The sequence below is a fragment of the Lissotriton helveticus genome, chromosome 3_1 (genome assembly GCF_964261635.1).
Source record: "Lissotriton helveticus chromosome 3_1, aLisHel1.1, whole genome shotgun sequence".
Taxonomy (NCBI): domain Eukaryota; kingdom Metazoa; phylum Chordata; class Amphibia; order Caudata; family Salamandridae; genus Lissotriton; species Lissotriton helveticus.
Window position 1 is genome coordinate 1,281,590,987 of NC_136061.1, and position 18,324 is coordinate 1,281,609,310.

The following is an 18,324-nucleotide window of genomic DNA, read 5'->3' on the forward strand; positions in this document are numbered from 1 at the left end:
GGGTCTCGGGTAAGCCATCTTGTCTCTGTTTTGTTGTCAAATGCTTGTTTTTGTTCCTTTTACAGGTCCCCCCGGCCCGTGGCCGTTCCGTGCAGCGTCGTGCAAGGAGTGTTTTGCCCGGTATGTATGCAGCTGTTTGCGGGTCTCAGGTAAGCCATCTTGTCTCCGTTTGTTGTCTAATGCTTGTTTTTGTTCCTTTTACAGATCCCCCACGGCCCGTGGCCATTCCGTGCAGCGTCGTGCAAGGAGTGTTTTGCCCGGTATGTATGCAGCACTTTCTGGGTCTCGGGTTAGCTATCTTGTCTCTGTTTTGTTGTCTAATGCTTGTTTTTGTTCCTTTTACAGGTCTCCCCCGGCCCGTGGCCCTTCCGTGCAGCGTCGTGCAAGGAGTGTTTTGCCCGTTATGTATGCAGCAGTTTGCGGGTCTCAGGTAAGCCATCTTGTCTCTGTTTTGTTGTCTAATGCTTGTTTTTGTTCCTTTTATAGGTCCCCCCCGGCCCGTTGCCATTCCGTGCAGCGTCGTGCAAGGAGTGTTTTTGCCCGGTATGTACACAGCTGTTTGCGGGTCTCAGGGAAGCCATCTTGTCTCTGTTTTGTTGTCTAATGCTTGTTTTTGTTCCTTTTACAGGTCCCCCCCGGCCCGTGGCCGTTCCGTGCAGCGTCGTGCAAGGAGTGTTTTGCCCGGTATGTTGTTTGCGGATCTCAGGTAAGCCATCTTGTCTCTGTTTTGTTGTCTAATGCTTGTTTTTGTTCCTTTTACAGGTCCGGCCCGTGGCCGGTCCGTGCAGCGTCGTGCAAGGAGTGTTTTGGACGGTATGTATGCAGCTGTTTGCGGGTCTCAGGTAAGCCATCTTGTCTCTGTTTGTTGTCTAATGCTTGTTTTTGTTCCTTTTACCGATCCCCCCGGCCCGTGGCCGTTCCGTGCAGCGTCGTGCAAGGAGTGTTTTGCCCAGTATGTACACAGCTGTTTGCGGATCTCAGGTAAGCCATCTTGTCTCTGTTTTGTTGTCTAATGCTTGTTTTTGTTCCTTTTACAGGTCCCCCCGGCCCGTGGCCGTTCCGTGCAGCGTCGTGCAAGGAGTGTTTTGCCCGGTATGTTTACGGCCGTTTGCGGGTCTCAGGTAAGCCATCTTGTCTCTGTTTTGTTGTCTAATGCTTGTTTTTGTTCCTTTTACAGGTCCCCCCCGGCCCGTGGCCGTTACGTGCAGCGTCATGCAAGGAGTGTTTTGCCCGGTATGTATGCAGCTGTTTGCGGGTCTCAGGTAAGCCATCTTGTCTCTGTTTGTTGTCTAATGCTAGTTTTTGTTCCTTTTACAGATCCCCCCCTACCCGTGGCCGTTCCGTGCAGCGTCGTGCAAGGAGTGTTTTGCCCTGTATGTATGTAGCACTTTCTGGGTCTCGGGTAAGCCATCTTGTCTCTGTTTTGTTGTCTAATGCTTGTTTTTGTTCCTTTTACAGGTCCCCCCCGGCCGTGGCCGTTCCGTGCAGCGTCGTGCAAGGAGTGTTTTGCCCGTTATGTATGCAGCAGTTTGCGGGTCTCAGGTAAGCCATCTTGTCTCTGTTTTGTTGTCTAATGCTTGTTTTTGTTCCTTTTATAGGTCCCCCCCGGCCCGTGGCCATTCCGTGCAGCGTCGTGCAAGGAGTGTTTTTGCCCGGTATGTACACAGCTGTTTGCGGGTTTCAGGAAAGCCATCTTGTCTCTGTTTTGTTGTCTAATGCTTGTTTTTGTTCCTTTTACAGGTCCCCCCCGGCCCGTGGCCGTTCCGTGCAGCGTCGTGCAAGGAGTGTTTTGCCCGGTATGTTGTTTGCGGGTCTCAGGTAAGCCATCTTGTCTCTGTTTTGTTGTCTAATGCTTGTTTTTGTTCCTTTTACAGGTCCGGCCCGTGGCCGGTCCGTGCAGCGTCGTGCAAGGAGTGTTTTGCCCGGTATGTATGCAGCTGTTTGCGGGTCTCAGGTAAGCCATCTTGTCTCTGTTTGTTGTCTAATGCTTGTTTTTGTTCCTTTTACAGATCCCCCCGGCCCGTGGCCGTTCCGTGCAGCGTCGTGCAAGGAGTGTTTTGCCCAGTATGTACACAGCTGTTTGCGGATCTCAGGTAAGCCATCTTGTCTCTGTTTTGTTGTCTAATGCTTGTTTTTGTTCCTTTTACAGGTCCCCCCGGCCCGTGGCCGTTCCGTGCAGCGTCGTGCAAGGAGTGTTTTGCCCGGTATGTTTACAGCCGTTTGCGGGTCTCAGGTAAGCCATCTTGTCTCTGTTTTGTTGTCTAATGCTTGTTTTTGTTCCTTTTACAGGTCCCCCCGGCCCGTGGCCGTTACGTGCAGCGTCATGCAAGGAGTGTTTTGCCCGGTATGTATGCAGCTGTTTGCGGGTCTCAGGTAAGCCATCTTGTCTCTGTTTGTTGTCTAATGCTTGTTTTTGTTTCTTTTACAGATCCCCCCCGGCCCGTGGCTGTTCCGTGCAGCGTCGTGCAAGGAGTGTTTTGCCCGGTATGTATGCAGCACTTTCTGGGTCTCGGGTAAGCCATCTTGTCTCTGTTTTGTTGTCTAATGCTTGTTTTTGTTCCTTTTACAGGTCCCCCCAGGCCCGTGGCCGTTCCGTGCAGCGTCGTGCAAGGAGTGTTTTGCCCGGTATGTATGCAGCTGTTTGCGGGTCTCAGGTAAGCCATCTTGTCTCCGTTTGTTGTCTAATGCTTGTTTTTGTTCCTTTTACAGATCCCCCCGGGCCCGTGGCCATTCCATGCAGCGTCGTGCAAGGAGTGTTTTGCCCGGTATGTATGCAGCACTTTCTGGGTCTTGGGTTAGCCATCTTGTCTCTGTTTTGTTGTCTAATGCTTGTTTTTGTTCCTTTTACAGGTCCCCCCCCCCCCCGGCCCGTGGCCCTTCCGTGCAGCGTCGTGCAAGGAGTGTTTTGCCCGGTATGTATGCAGCAGTTTGCGGGTCTCAGGTAAGCCATCTTGTCTCTGTTTTGTTGTCTAATGCTTGTTTTTGTTCCTTTTACAGGTCCCCCCCGGCCCGTGGCCGTTCCGTGCAGCGTCGTGCAAGGAGTGTTTTGCCCGGTATGTACACAGCTGTTTGCGGGTTTCAGGTAAGCCATCTTGTCTCTGTTTTGTTGTCTAATGCTTGTTTTTGTTCCTTTTACAGGTCCCCCCCAGCCCGTGGCCGTTCCGTGCAGCGTCGTGCAAGGAGTGTTTTGCCTGGTACGTATACAGCTGTTTGCGGGTCTCAGGTAAGCCATCTTGTCTCTGTTTTGTTGTCTAATGCTTGTTTTTGTTCCTTTTACAGGTCCCCCCCGGCCCGTGGCCGTTCCGTGCAGCGTCGTGCAAGGAGTGTTTTGCCCGGTATGTATACAGCTGTTTGCGGGTCTCAGGTAAGCCATCTTGTCTCTGTTTTGTTGTCTAATGCTTGTTTCTGTTCCTTTTACAGGTCCCGCCCGGCCCGTGGCCGTTCCGTGCAGCGTCGTGCAAGGAGTGTTTTGCCCGGTATGTATACAGCTGTTGGCGGGTCTCAGGTAAGCCATCTTGTCTCTGTTTTGTTGTCTAATGCTTGTTTTTGTTCCTTTTACAGGTCCCCCCCGGCCCGTGGCCGTTCTGTGCGGCGTCGTGCAAGGAGTGTTTTGCCCGGTATGTACACAGCTGTTTGCGGGTTTCAGGTAAGCCATCTTGTCTCTGTTTTGTTGTCTAATGCTTGTTTTTGTTCCTTTTACAGGTCCCCCCCAGCCCGTGGCCGTTCCGTGCAGCGTCGTGCAAGGAATGTTTGGCCTGGTACGTATACAGCTGTTTGCGGGTCTCAGGTAAGCCATCTTGTCTCTGTTTTGTTGTCTAATGCTTGTTTTTTTCCTTTTACAGGTCCCCCCCGGCCCGTGGCCGTTCCGTGCAGCGTCGTGCAAGGAGTGTTTTGCCCGGTATGTATACAGCTGTTTGCGGGTCTCAGGTAAGCCATCTTGTCTCTGTTTTGTTGTCTAATGCTTGTTTTTGTTCCTTTTACAGGTCCCCCCCGGCCCGTGGCCGTTCCGTGCAGCGTCGTGCAAGGAGTGTTTTGCCCCGTATGTATGCAGCTGTTTGCGGGTCTCAGGTAAGCCATCTTGTCTCTGTTTGTTGTCTAATTCTTGTTTTTGTTCCTTTTACAGGTCCCCCCCGGCCCGTGGCCGTTCCGTGCAGCGTCGTGCAAGGAGTGTTTTGCCCGGTATGTATGCAGCACTTTCTGGGTCTTGGGTAAGCCATCTTGTCTCTGTTTTGTTGTCTAATGCTTGTTTTTGATCCTTTTACAGGTCCTACCCGGCCCGTGGCCGTTACGTGCAGCGTCGTGCAAGGAGTGTTTTGCCCGGTATGTATGCAGCTGTTTGCGGGTCTCAGGTAAGCCATCTTGTCTCCGTTTGTTGTCTAATGCTTGTTTTTGTTCCTTTTACAGACCCCCCCCGGCCCGTGGCCGTTCCGTTCAGCGTTGTGCAAGGAATATTTTGCCCTGTATGTATGCAGCACTTTCTGGGTCTCGGGTAAGCCATCTTGTCTCTGTTTTGTTGTCAAATGCTTGTTTTTGTTCCTTTTACAGGTCCCCCCGGCCCGTGGCCGTTCCGTGCAGCGTCGTGCAAGGAGTGTTTTGCCCGGTATGTATGCAGCTGTTTGCGGGTCTCAGGTAAGCCATCTTGTCTCCGTTTGTTGTCTAATGCTTGTTTTTGTTCCTTTTACAGATCCCCCCCGGCCCGTGGCCGTTCCGTGCAGCGTCGTGCAAGGAGTGTTTTGCCCGGTATGTATGCAGCACTTTCTGGGTCTCGGGTTAGCCATCTTGTCTCTGTTTTGTTGTCAAATGCTTGTTTTTGTTCCTTTTACAGGTCCCCCCGGCCCGTGGCCGTTCCGTGCAGCGTCGTGCAAGGAGTGTTTTGCCCGGTATGTATGCAGCTGTTTGCGGGTCTCAGGTAAGCCATCTTGTCTCCGTTTGTTGTCTAATGCTTGTTTTTGTTCCTTTTACAGATCCCCCCCGGCCCGTGGCCGTTCCGTGCAGCGTCGTGCAAGGAGTGTTTTCCCCGGTATGTATGCAGCACTTTCTGGGTCTCGGGTTAGCCATCTTGTCTCTGTTTTGTTGTCTAATGCTTGTTTTTGTTCCTTTTACAGGTCTCCCCCGGCCTGTGGCCCTTCCGTGCAGCGTCGTGCAAGGAGTGTTTTGCCCGTTATGTATGCAGCAGTTTGCGGGTCTCAGGTAAGCCATCTTGTCTCTGTTTTGTTGTCTAATGCTTGTTTTTGTTCCTTTTATAGGTCCCCCCCGGCCCGTTGCCATTCCGTGCAGCGTCGTGCAAGGAGTGTTTTTGCCCGGTATGTACACAGCTGTTTGCGGGTCTCAGGAAAGCCATCTTGTCTCTGTTTTGTTGTCTAATGCTTGTTTTTGTTCCTTTTACAGGTCCCCCCCGGCCCGTGGCCGTTCCGTGCAGCGTCGTGCAAGGAGTGTTTTGCCCGGTATGTTGTTTGCGGGTCTCAGGTAAGCCATCTTGTCTCTGTTTTGTTGTCTAATGCTTGTTTTTGTTCCTTTTACAGGTCCGGCCCGTGGCCGGTCCGTGCAGCGTCGTGCAAGGAGTGTTTTGCCCGGTATGTATGCAGCTGTTTGCGGGTCTCAGGTAAGCCATCTTGTCTCTGTTTGTTGTCTAATGCTTGTTTTTGTTCCTTTTACAGATCCCCCCGGCCCGTGGCCGTTCCGTGCAGCGTCGTGCAAGGAGTGTTTTGCCCAGTATGTACACAGCTGTTTGCGGATCTCAGGTAAGCCATCTTGTCTCTGTTTTGTTGTCTAATGCTTGTTTTTGTTCCTTTTACAGGTCCCCCCGGCCCGTGGCCGTTCCGTGCAGCGTCGTGCAAGGAGTGTTTTGCCCGGTATGTTTACGGCCGTTTGCGGGTCTCAGGTAAGCCATCTTGTCTCTGTTTTGTTGTCTAATGCTTGTTTTTGTTCCTTTTACAGGTCCCCCCGGCCCGTGGCCGTTACGTGCAGCGTCATGCAAGGAGTGTTTTGCCCGGTATGTATGCAGCTGTTTGCGGGTCTCAGGTAAGCCATCTTGTCTCTGTTTGTTGTCTAATGCTAGTTTTTGTTCCTTTTACAGATCCCCCCCTACCCGTGGCCGTTCCGTGCAGCGTCGTGCAAGGAGTGTTTTGCCCTGTATGTATGTAGCACTTTCTGGGTCTCGGGTAAGCCATCTTGTCTCTGTTTTGTTGTCTAATGCTTGTTTTTGTTCCTTTTACAGGTCCCCCCCGGCCGTGGCCGTTCCGTGCAGCGTCGTGCAAGGAGTGTTTTGCCCGTTATGTATGCAGCACTTTGCGGGTCTCAGGTAAGCCATCTTGTCTCTGTTTTGTTGTCTAATGCTTGTTTTTGTTCCTTTTATAGGTCCCCCCCGGCCCGTGGCCATTCCGTGCAGCGTCGTGCAAGGAGTGTTTTTGCCCGGTATGTACACAGCTGTTTGCGGGTCTCAGGAAAGCCATCTTGTCTCTGTTTTGTTGTCTAATGCTTGTTTTTGTTCCTTTTACAGGTCCCCCCCGGCCCGTGGCCGTTCCGTGCAGCGTCGTGCAAGGAGTGTTTTGCCCGGTATGTTGTTTGCGGGTCTCAGGTAAGCCATCTTGTCTCTGTTTTGTTGTCTAATGCTTGTTTTTGTTCCTTTTACAGGTCCGGCCCGTGGCCGGTCCGTGCAGCGTCGTGCAAGGAGTGTTTTGCCCGGTATGTATGCAGCTGTTTGCGGGTCTCAGGTAAGCCATCTTGTCTCTGTTTGTTGTCTAATGCTTGTTTTTGTTCCTTTTACAGATCCCCCCGGCCCGTGGCCGTTCCGTGCAGCGTCGTGCAAGGAGTGTTTTGCCCAGTATGTACACAGCTGTTTGCGGATCTCAGGTAAGCCATCTTGTCTCTGTTTTGTTGTCTAATGCTTGTTTTTGTTCCTTTTACAGGTCCCCCCGGCCCGTGGCCGTTCCGTGCAGCGTCGTGCAAGGAGTGTTTTGCCCGGTATGTTTACAGCCGTTTGCGGGTCTCAGGTAAGCCATCTTGTCTCTGTTTTGTTGTCTAATGCTTGTTTTTGTTCCTTTTACAGGTACCCCCCGGCCCGTGGCCGTTACGTGCAGCGTCATGCAAGGAGTGTTTTGCCCGGTATGTATGCAGCTGTTTGCGGGTCTCAGGTAAGCCATCTTGTCTCTGTTTGTTGTCTAATGCTAGTTTTTGTTCCTTTTACAGATCCCCCCCTACCCGTGGCCGTTCCGTGCAGCGTCGTGCAAGGAGTGTTTTGCCCTGTATGTATGTAGCACTTTCTGGGTCTCGGGTAAGCCATCTTGTCTCTGTTTTGTTGTCTAATGCTTGTTTTTGTTCCTTTTACAGGTCCCCCCCGGCCCGTGGCCGTTCCGTGCAGCGTCGTGCAAGGAGTGTTTTGCCCGGTATGTATGCAGCTGTTTGCGGGTCTCAGGTAAGCCATCTTGTCTCTGTTTGTTGTCTAATGCTTGTTTTTGTTCCTTTTACAGATCCCCCCGGCCCGTGGCCGTTCCGTGCAGCGTCGTGCAAGGAGTGTTTTGCCCAGTATGTACACAGCTGTTTGCGGATCTCAGGTAAGCCATCTTGTCTCTGTTTTGTTGTCTAATGCTTGTTTTTGTTCCTTTTACAGGTCCCCCCCAGCCCGTGGCCGTTCCGTGCAGCGTCGTGCAAGGAGTGTTTTGCCTGGTACGTATACAGCTGTTTGCGGGTCTCAGGTAAGCCATCTTGTCTCTGTTTTGTTGTCTAATGCTTGTTTTTGTTCCTTTTACAGGTCCCCCCCGGCCCGTGGCCGTTCCGTGCAGCGTCGTGCAAGGAGTGTTTTGCCCGGTACGTATACAGCTGTTGGCGGGTCTCAGGTAAGCCATCTTGTCTCTGTTTTGTTGTCTAATGCTTGTTTTAGTTCCTTTTACAGGTCCCCCCCGGCCCGTGGCCGTTCCGTGCAGCGTCGTGCAGGGAGTGTTTTGCCCGGTATGTATGCAGCTGTTTGCGGGTCTCAGGTAAGCTATCTTGTCTCTGTTTGTTGTCTAATGCTTGTTTTTGTTCCTTTTACAGGTCCCCCCTGGCGCGTGGCCGTTCCGTGCAGCGTCGTGCAAGGAGTGTTTTGCCCGGTATGTACACCGCTGTTTGCGGGTCTCAGGTAAGCCATCTTGTCTCTGTTTTGTTGTCTAATGCTTGTTTTTTTTCCTTTTACGGGTCCCCCCCGGCCCGTGGCCGTTCCGTGCAGCGTCGTGCAAGGAGTGTTTTGCCCGTTATGTACACAGCTGTTTGCGGGTCTCAGGTAAGCCATCTTGTCTCTGTTTTGTTGTCTAATGCTTGTTTTTGTTCCTTTTACAGGTCGCCCGTGGCCGTTCCGTGCAGCATCGTGCAAGGAGTGTTTTGCCTGGTACGTATACAGCTGTTTGCGGGTCTCAGGTAAGCCATCTTGTCTCTGTTTTGTTGTCTAATGCTTGTTTTTGTTCCTTTTACAGGTCCCCCCCGGCCTGTGGCCGTTCGGTGCAGCGTCGTGCAAGGAGTGTTTTGCCCGGTATGTATACAGCTGTTTGCGGGTCTCAGGTAAGCCATCTTGTCTCTGTTTTGTTGTCTAATGCTTGTTTTTGTTCCTTTTACAGGTCCCCCCCGGCCCGTGGCCGTTCCGTGCAGCGTCGTGCAAGGAGTGTTTTGCCCGGTATGTATGCAGCTGTTTGCAGGTCTCAGGTAAGCCATCTTGTCTCTGTTTGTTGTCTAATGCTTGTTTTTGTTCCTTTTACAGGTCCCCCCCGGCCCGTGGCCGTTCCGTGCAGCGTCGTGCAAGGAGTGTTTTGCCCGGTATGTATGCAGCACTTTCTGGGTCTCGGGTAAGCCATCTTGTCTCTGTTTTGTTGTCTAATGCTTGTTTTTGTTCCTTTTACAGGTCCCCCCCGGCCCGTGGCCGTTACGTTCAGCGTCGTGCAAGGAGTGTTTTGCCCGGTATGTACACAGCTGTTTGCGGGTTTCAGGTAAGCCATCTTGTCTCTGTTTTGTTGTCTAATGCTTGTTTTTGTTCCTTTTACAGGTCCCCTCCAGCCCGTGGCCGTTCCGTGCAGCGTCGTGCAAGGAGTGTTTTGCCTGGTACGTATACAGCTTTTTGCGGGTCTCAGGTAAGCCATCTTGTCTCTGTTTTGTTGTCTAATGCTTGTTTTTTTCCTTTTACAGGTCCCCCCCGGCCCGTGGCCGTTCCGTGCAGCGTCGTGCAAGGAGTGTTTTGCCCGGTATGTATACAGCTGTTTGTGGGTCTCAGGTAAGCCATCTTGTCTCTGTTTTGTTGTCTAATGCTTGTTTTTGTTCCTTTTACAGGTCCCCCCCGGCCCGTGGCCGTCCCGTGCAGCGTCGTGCAAGGAGTGTTTTGCCCCGTATGTATGCAGCTGTTTGCGGGTCTCAGGTAAGCCATCTTGTCTCTGTTTGTTGTCTAATGCTTGTTTTTGTTCCTTTTACAGGTCCCCCCCGGCCCGTGGCCGTTCCGTGCAGCGTCGTGCAAGGAGTGTTTTGCCCGGTATGTATGCAGCACTTTCTGGGTCTCGGGTAAGCCATCTTGTCTCTGTTTTGTTGTCTAATGCTTGTTTTTGATCCTTTTACAGGTCCTACCCGGCCCGTGGCCGTTACGTGCAGCGTCGTGCAAGGAGTGTTTTGCCCGGTATGTATGCAGCTGTTTGCGGGTCTCAGGTAAGCCATCTTGTCTCCGTTTGTTGTCTAATGCTTGTTTTTGTTCCTTTTACAGACCCCCCCCGGCCCGTGGCCGTTCCGTTCAGCGTCGTGCAAGGAATATTTTGCCCTGTATGTATGCAGCACTTTCTGGGTCTCGGGTAAGCCATCTTGTCTCTGTTTTGTTGTCAAATGCTTGTTTTTGTTCCTTTTACAGGTCCCCCCGGCCCGTGGCCGTTCCGTGCAGCGTCGTGCAAGGAGTGTTTTGCCCGGTATGTATGCAGCTGTTTGCGGGTCTCAGGTAAGCCATCTTGTCTCCGTTTGTTGTCTAATGCTTGTTTTTGTTCCTTTTACAGATCCCCCCCGGCCCGTGGCCGTTCCGTGCAGCGTCGTGCAAGGAGTGTTTTGCCCGGTATGTATGCAGCACTTTCTGGGTCTCGGGTTAGCCATCTTGTCTCTGTTTGGTTGTCTAATGCTTGTTTTTGTTCCTTTTACAGGTCTCCCCCGGCCCGTGGCCCTTCCGTGCAGCGTCGTGCAAGTAGTGTTTTGCCCGTTATGTATGCAGCAGTTTGCGGGTCTCAGGTAAGCCATCTTGTCTCTGTTTTGTTGTCTAATGCTTGTTTTTGTTCCTTTTATAGGTCCCCCCCGGCCCGTTGCCATTCCGTGCAGCGTCGTGCAAGGAGTGTTTTTGCCCGGTATGTACACAGCTGTTTGCGGGTCTCAGGAAAGCCATCTTGTCTCTGTTTTGTTGTCTAATGCTTGTTTTTGTTCCTTTTACAGGTCCCCCCCGGCCCGTGGCCGTTCCGTGCAGCGTCGTTCAAGGAGTGTTTTGCCCGGTATGTTGTTTGCGGGTCTCAGGTAAGCCATCTTGTCTCTGTTTTGTTGTCTAATGCTTGTTTTTGTTCCTTTTACAGGTCCGGCCCGTGGCCGGTCCGTGCAGCGTCGTGCAAGGAGTGTTTTGCCCGGTATGTATGCAGCTGTTTGCGGGTCTCAGGTAAGCCATCTTGTCTCTGTTTGTTGTCTAATGCTTGTTTTTGTTCCTTTTACAGATCCCCCCGGCCCGTGGCCGTTCCGTGCAGCGTCGTGCAAGGAGTGTTTTGCCCAGTATGTACACAGCTGTTTGCGGATCTCAGGTAAGCCATCTTGTCTCTGTTTTGTTGTCTAATGCTTGTTTTTGTTCCTTTTACAGGTCCCCCCGGCCCGTGGCCGTTCCGTGCAGCGTCGTGCAAGGAGTGTTTTGCCCGGTATGTTTACGGCCGTTTGCGGGTCTCAGGTAAGCAATCTTGTCTCTGTTTTGTTGTCTAATGCTTGTTTTTGTTCCTTTTACAGGTCCCCCCCGGCCCGTGGCCGTTACGTGCAGCGTCATGCAAGGAGTGTTTTGCCCGGTATGTATGCAGCTGTTTGCGGGTCTCAGGTAAGCCATCTTGTCTCTGTTTGTTGTCTAATGCTAGTTTTTGTTCCTTTTACAGATCCCCCCTACCCGTGGCCGTTCCGTGCAGCGTCGTGCAAGGAGTGTTTTGCCCTGTATGTATGTAGCACTTTCTGGGTCTCGGGTAAGCCATCTTGTCTCTGTTTTGTTGTCTAATGCTTGTTTTTGTTCCTTTTACAGGTCCCCCCCGGCCGTGGCCGTTCCGTGCAGCGTCGTGCAAGGAGTGTTTTGCCCGTTATGTATGCAGCAGTTTGCGGGTCTCAGGTAAGCCATCTTGTCTCTGTTTTGTTGTCTAATGCTTGTTTTTGTTCCTTTTATAGGTCCCCCCCGGCCCGTGGCCATTCCGTGCAGCGTCGTGCAAGGAGTGTTTTTGCCCGGTATGTACACAGCTGTTTGCGGGTCTCAGGAAAGCCATCTTGTCTCTGTTTTGTTGTCTAATGCTTGTTTTTGTTCCTTTTACAGGTCCCCCCCGGCCCGTGGCCGTTCCGTGCAGCGTCGTGCAAGGAGTGTTTTGCCCGGTATGTTGTTTGCGGGTCTCAGGTAAGCCATCTTGTCTCTGTTTTGTTGTCTAATGCTTGTTTTTGTTCCTTTTACAGGTCCGGCCCGTGGCCGGCCCGTGCAGCGTCGTGCAAGGAGTGTTTTGCCCGGTATGTATGCAGCTGTTTGCGGGTCTCAGGTAAGCCATCTTGTCTCTGTTTGTTGTCTAATGCTTGTTTTTGTTCCTTTTACAGATCCCCCCGGCCCGTGGCTGTTCCGTGCAGCGTCGTGCAAGGAGTGTTTTGCCCAGTATGTACACAGCTGTTTGCGGATCCCAGGTAAGCCATCTTGTCTCTGTTTTGTTGTCTAATGCTTGTTTTTGTTCCTTTTACAGGTCCCCCCGGCCCGTGGCCGTTCCGTGCAGCGTCGTGCAAGGAGTGTTTTGCCCGGTATGTTTACAGCCGTTTGCGGGTCTCAGGTAAGCCATCTTGTCTCTGTTTTGTTGTCTAATGCTTGTTTTTGTTTCTTTTACAGGTACCCCCCGGCCCGTGGCCGTTACGTGCAGCGTCATGCAAGGAGTGTTTTGCCCGGTATGTATGCAGCTGTTTGCGGGTCTCAGGTAAGCCATCTTGTCTCTGTTTGTTGTCTAATGCTAGTTTTTGTTCCTTTTACAGATCCCCCCCTACCCGTGGCCGTTCCGTGCAGCGTCGTGCAAGGAGTGTTTTGCCCTGTATGTATGTAGCACTTTCTGGGTCTCGGGTAAGCCATCTTGTCTCTGTTTTGTTGTCTAATGCTTGTTTTTGTTCCTTTTACAGGTCCCCCCCGGCCCGTGGCCGTTCCGTGCAGCGTCGTGCAAGGAGTGTTTTGCCCGGTATGTATGCAGCTGTTTGCGGGTCTCAGGTAAGCCATCTTGTCTCTGTTTGTTGTCTAATGCTTGTTTTTGTTCCTTTTACAGATCCCCCCGGCCCGTGGCCGTTCCGTGCAGCGTCGTGCAAGGAGTGTTTTGCCCAGTATGTACACAGCTGTTTGCGGATCTCAGGTAAGCCATCTTGTCTCTGTTTTGTTGTCTAATGCTTGTTTTTGTTCCTTTTACAGGTCCCCCCCAGCCCGTGGCCGTTCCGTCCAGCGTCGTGCAAGGAGTGTTTTGCCTGGTACGTATACAGCTGTTTGCGGGTCTCAGGTAAGCCATCTTGTCTCTGTTTTGTTGTCTAATGCTTGCTTTTGTTCCTTTTACAGGTCCCCCCCGGCCCGTGGCCGTTCCGTGCAGCGTCGTGCAAGGAGTGTTTTGCCCGGTATGTATACAGCTGTTTGCGGGTCTCAGGTAAGCCATCTTGTCTCTGTTTTGTTGTCTAATGCTTGTTTTTCTTCCTTTTACAGGTCCCGCCCGGCCCGTGGCCGTTCCGTGCAGCGTCGTGCAAGGAGTGTTTTGCCCGGTACGTATACAGCTGTTGGCGGGTCTCAGGTAAGCCATCTTGTCTCTGTTTTGTTGTCTAATGCTTGTTTTAGTTCCTTTTACAGGTCCCCCCCGGCCCGTGGCCGTTCCGTGCAGCGTCGTGCAGGGAGTGTTTTGCCCGGTATGTATGCAGCTGTTTGCGTGTCTCAGGTAAGCCATCTTGTCTCTGTTTGTTGTCTAATGCTTGTTTTTGTTTCTTTTACAGATCCCCCCCGGCCCGTGGCCGTTCCGTGCAGCGTCGTGCAAGGAGTGTTTTGCCCGGTATGTATGCAGCACTTTCTGGGTCTCGGGTAAGCCATCTTGTCTCTGTTTTGTTGTCTAATGCTTGTTTTTGTTCCTTTTACAGGTCCCCCCAGGCCCGTGGCCGTTCCGTGCAGCGTCGTGCAAGGAGTGTTTTGCCCGGTATGTATGCAGCTGTTTGCGGGTCTCAGGTAAGCCATCTTGTCTCCGTTTGTTGTCTAATGCTTGTTTTTGTTCCTTTTACAGATCCCCCCGGGCCCGTGGCCATTCCATGCAGCGTCGTGCAAGGAGTGTTTTGCCCGGTATGTATGCAGCACTTTCTGGGTCTTGGGTTAGCCATCTTGTCTCTGTTTTGTTGTCTAATGCTTGTTTTTGTTCCTTTTACAGGTCCCCCCCCCCCGGCCCGTGGCCCTTCCGTGCAGCGTCGTGCAAGGAGTGTTTTGCCCGGTATGTATGCAGCAGTTTGCGGGTCTCAGGTAAGCCATCTTGTCTCTGTTTTGTTGTCTAATGCTTGTTTTTGTTCCTTTTACAGGTCCCCCCTGCCCCGTGGCCGTTCCGTGCAGCGTCGTGCAAGGAGTGTTTTGCCCGGTATGTACACCGCTGTTTGCGGGTATCAGGTAAGCCATCTTGTCTCTGTTTTGTTGTCTAATGCTTGTTTTTTTTCCTTTTACGGGTCCCCCCCGGCCCGTGGCCGTTCCGTGCAGCGTCGTGCAAGGAGTGTTTTGCCCGGTATGTACACAGCTGTTTGCGGGTTTCAGGTAAGCCATCTTGTCTCTGTTTTGTTGTCTAATGCTTGTTTTTGTTCCTTTTACAGGTCGCCCGTGGCCGTTCCGTGCAGCGTCGTGCAAGGAGTGTTTTGCCCGGTATGTATGCAGCACTTTCTGGGTCTCGGGTAAGCCATCTTGTCTCTGTTTTGTTGTCTAATGCTTGTTTTTGTTCCTTTTACAGGTCCCCCCAGGCCCGTGGCCGTTCCGTGCAGCGTCGTGCAAGGAGTGTTTTGCCCGGTATGTATGCAGCTGTTTGCAGGTCTCAGGTAAGCCATCTTGTCTCTGTTTGTTGTCTAATGCTTGTTTTTGTTCCTTTTACAGGTCCCCCCCGGCCCGTGGCCGTTCCGTGCAGCGTCCTGCAAGGAGTGTTTTGCCCGGTATGTATGCAGCACTTTCTGGGTCTCGGGTAAGCCATCTTGTCTCTGTTTTGTTGTCTAATGCTTGTTTTTGTTCCTTTTACAGGTCCCCCCCGGCCCGTGGCCGTTACGTTCAGCGTCGTGCAAGGAGTGTTTTGCCCGGTATGTATGCAGCTGTTTGCGGGTCTCAGGTAAGCCATCTTGTCTCCGTTTATTGTCTAATGCTTGTTTTTGTTCCTTTTACAAATCTCCCCCCGGCCCGTGGCCGTTCCGTGCAGCGTCGTGCAAGGAGTGTTTTGCCCGGTATGTATGCAGCACTTTCTGGGTCTCGGGTTAGCCATCTTGTCTCTGTTTTGTTGTCTAATGCTTGTTTTTGTTCCTTTTACAGGTCCCCCCCGGCCCGTTGCCGTTCCGTGCAGCGTCGTGCAAGGAGTGTTTTGCCCGGTATGTACACAGCTGTTTGCGGGTCTCAGGTAAGCCATCTTGCCTCTGTTTTGTTGTCTAATGCTTGTTTTTGTTCCTTTTACAGGTCCCCCCCGGCCCGTGGCCGTTCCGTGCAGCGTAGTGCAAGGAGTGTTTTGCCCGGTACGTATACAGCTGTTTGCGGGTCTCAGGTAAGCCATCTTGTCTCTGTTTTGTTGTCTAATGCTTGTTTTTGTTCCTTTTACAGGTCCCCCCCGGACCGTGGCCGTTCCGTGCAGCGTCGTGCAAGGAGTGTTTTGCCCTGTATGTATGCAGCACTTTCTGGGTCTCGGGTAAGCCATCTTGTCTCTGTTTTGTTGTCTAATGCTTGTTTTTGTTCCTTTTACAGGTCCCCCCCGGCCCGTGGCCGTTACGTTCAGCGTCGTGCAAGGAGTGTTTTGCCCGGTATGTACACAGCTGTTTGCGGGTTTCAGGTAAGCCATCTTGTCTCTGTTTTGTTGTCTAATGCTTGTTTTTGTTCCTTTTACAGGTCCCCCCCAGCCCGTGGCCGTTCCGTGCAGCGTCGTGCAAGGAGTGTTTTGCCTGGTACGTATACAGCTGTTTGCGGGTCTCAGGTAAGCCATCTTGTCTCTGTTTTGTTGTCTAATGCTTGTTTTTTTCCTTTTACAGGTCCCCCCCGGCCCGTGGCCGTTCCGTGCAGCGTCGTGCAAGGAGTGTTTTGCCCGGTATGTATACAGCTGTTTGTGGGTCTCAGGTAAGCCATCTTGTCTCTGTTTTGTTGTCTAATGCTTGTTTTTGTTCCTTTTACAGGTCCCCCCCGGCCCGTGGCCGTTCCGTGCAGCGTCGTGCAAGGAGTGTTTTGCCCCGTATGTATGCAGCTGTTTGCGGGTCTCAGGTAAGCCATCTTGTCTCTGTTTGTTGTCTAATGCTTGTTTTTGTTCCTTTTACAGGTCCCCCCCGGCCCGTGGCCGTTCCGTGCAGCGTCGTGCAAGGAGTGTTTTGCCCGGTATGTATGCAGCACTTTCTGGGTCTCGGGTAAGCCATCTTGTCTCTGTTTTGTTGTCTAATGCTTGTTTTTGATCCTTTTACAGGTCCTACCCGGCCCGTGGCCGTTACGTGCAGCGTCGTGCAAGGAGTGTTTTGCCCGGTATGTATGCAGCTGTTTGCGGGTCTCAGGTAAGCCATCTTGTCTCCGTTTGTTGTCTAATGCTTGTTTTTGTTCCTTTTACAGACCCCCCCCGGCCCGTGGCCGTTCCGTGCAGCGTCGTGCAAGGAGTGTTTTGCCCTGTATGTATGCAGCACTTTCTGGGTCTCGGGTAAGCCATCTTGTCTCTGTTTTGTTGTCAAATGCTTGTTTTTGTTCCTTTTACAGGTCCCCCCGGCCCGTGGCCGTTCCGTGCAGCGTCGTGCAAGGAGTGTTTTGCCCGGTATGTATGCAGCTGTTTGCGGGTCTCAGGTAAGCCATCTTGTCTCCGTTTGTTGTCTAATGCTTGTTTTTGTTCCTTTTACAGATCCCCCCCGGCCCGTGGCCGTTCCGTGCAGCGTCGTGCAAGGAGTGTTTTGCCCGGTATGTATGCAGCACTTTCTGGGTCTCGGGTTAGCCATCTTGTCTCTGTTTGGTTGTCTAATGCTTGTTTTTGTTCCTTTTACAGGTCTCCCCCGGCCCGTGGCCCTTCCGTGCAGCGTCGTGCAAGTAGTGTTTTGCCCGTTATGTATGCAGCAGTTTGCGGGTCTCAGGTAAGCCATCTTGTCTCTGTTTTGTTGTCTAATGCTTGTTTTTGTTCCTTTTATAGGTCCCCCCCGGCCCGTTGCCATTCCGTGCAGCGTCGTGCAAGGAGTGTTTTTGCCCGGTATGTACACAGCTGTTTGCGGGTCTCAGGAAAGCCATCTTGTCTCTGTTTTGTTGTCTAATGCTTGTTTTTGTTCCTTTTACAGGTCCCCCCCGGCCCGTGGCCGTTCCGTGCAGCGTCGTTCAAGGAGTGTTTTGCCCGGTATGTTGTTTGCGGGTCTCAGGTAAGCCATCTTGTCTCTGTTTTGTTGTCTAATGCTTGTTTTTGTTCCTTTTACAGGTCCGGCCCGTGGCCGGCCGTGCAGAGTCGTGCAAGGAGTGTTTTGCCCGGTATGTATGCAGCTGTTTGCGGGTCTCAGGTAAGCCATCTTGTCTCTGTTTGTTGTCTAATGCTTGTTTTTGTTCCTTTTACAGATCCCCCCGGCCCGTGGCCGTTCCGTGCAGCGTCGTGCAAGGAGTGTTTTGCCCAGTATGTACACAGCTGTTTGCGGATCTCAGGTAAGCCATCTTGTCTCTGTTTTGTTGTCTAATGCTTGTTTTTGTTCCTTTTACAGGTCCCCCCCGGCCCGTGGCCGTTCCGTGCAGCGTCGTGCAAGGAGTGTTTTGCCCGGTATGTATGCAGCTGTTTGCAAGTCCCAGGTAAGCCATCTTGTCTCTGTTTGTTGTCTAATGCTTGTTTTTGTTCCTTTTACAGGTCCCCCCCGGCCCGTGGCCGTTCCGTGCAGCGTCCTGCAAGGAGTGTTTTGCCCGGTATGTATGCAGCACTTTCTGGGTCTCGGGTAAGCCATCTTGTCTCTGTTTTGTTGTCTAATGCTTGTTTTTGTTCCTTTTACAGGTCCCCCCCGGCCCGTGGCCGTTACGTTCAGCGTCGTGCAAGGAGTGTTTTGCCCGGTATGTATGCAGCTGTTTGCGGGTCTCAGGTAAGCCATCTTGTCTCCGTTTATTGTCTAATGCTTGTTTTTGTTCCTTTTACAAATCTCCCCCCGGCCCGTGGCCGTTCCGTGCAGCGTCGTGCAAGGAGTGTTTTGCCCGGTATGTATGCAGCACTTTCTGGGTCTCGGGTTAGCCATCTTGTCTCTGTTTTGTTGTCTAATGCTTGTTTTTGTTCCTTTTACAGGTCCCCCCCGGCCCGTTGCCGTTCCGTGCAGCGTCGTGCAAGGAGTGTTTTGCCCAGTATGTACACAGCTGTTTGCGGGTCTCAGGTAAGCCATCTTGCCTCTGTTTTGTTGTCTAATGCTTGTTTTTGTTCCTTTTACAGGTCCCCCCCGGCCCGTGGCCGTTCCGAGCAGCGTAGTGCAAGGAGTGTTTTGCCCGGTACGTATACAGCTGTTTGCGGGTCTCAGGTAAGCCATCTTGTCTCTGTTTTGTTGTCTAATGCTTGTTTTTGTTCCTTTTACAGGTCCCCCCCGGACCGTGGCCGTTCCGTGCAGCGTCGTGCAAGGAGTGTTTTGCCCGGTATGTATGCAGCACTTTCTGGGTCTCGGGTAAGCCATCTTGTCTCTGTTTTGTTGTCTAATGCTTGTTTTTGTTCCTTTTACAGGTCCCCCCCGGCCCGTGGCCGTTACGTTCAGCGTCGTGCAAGGAGTGTTTTGCCCGGTATGTACACAGCTGTTTGCGGGTTTCAGGTAAGCCATCTTGTCTCTGTTTTGTTGTCTAATGCTTGTTTTTGTTCCTTTTACAGGTCCCCCCCAGCCCGTGGCCGTTCCGTGCAGCGTCGTGCAAGGAGTGTTTTGCCTGGTACGTATACAGCTGTT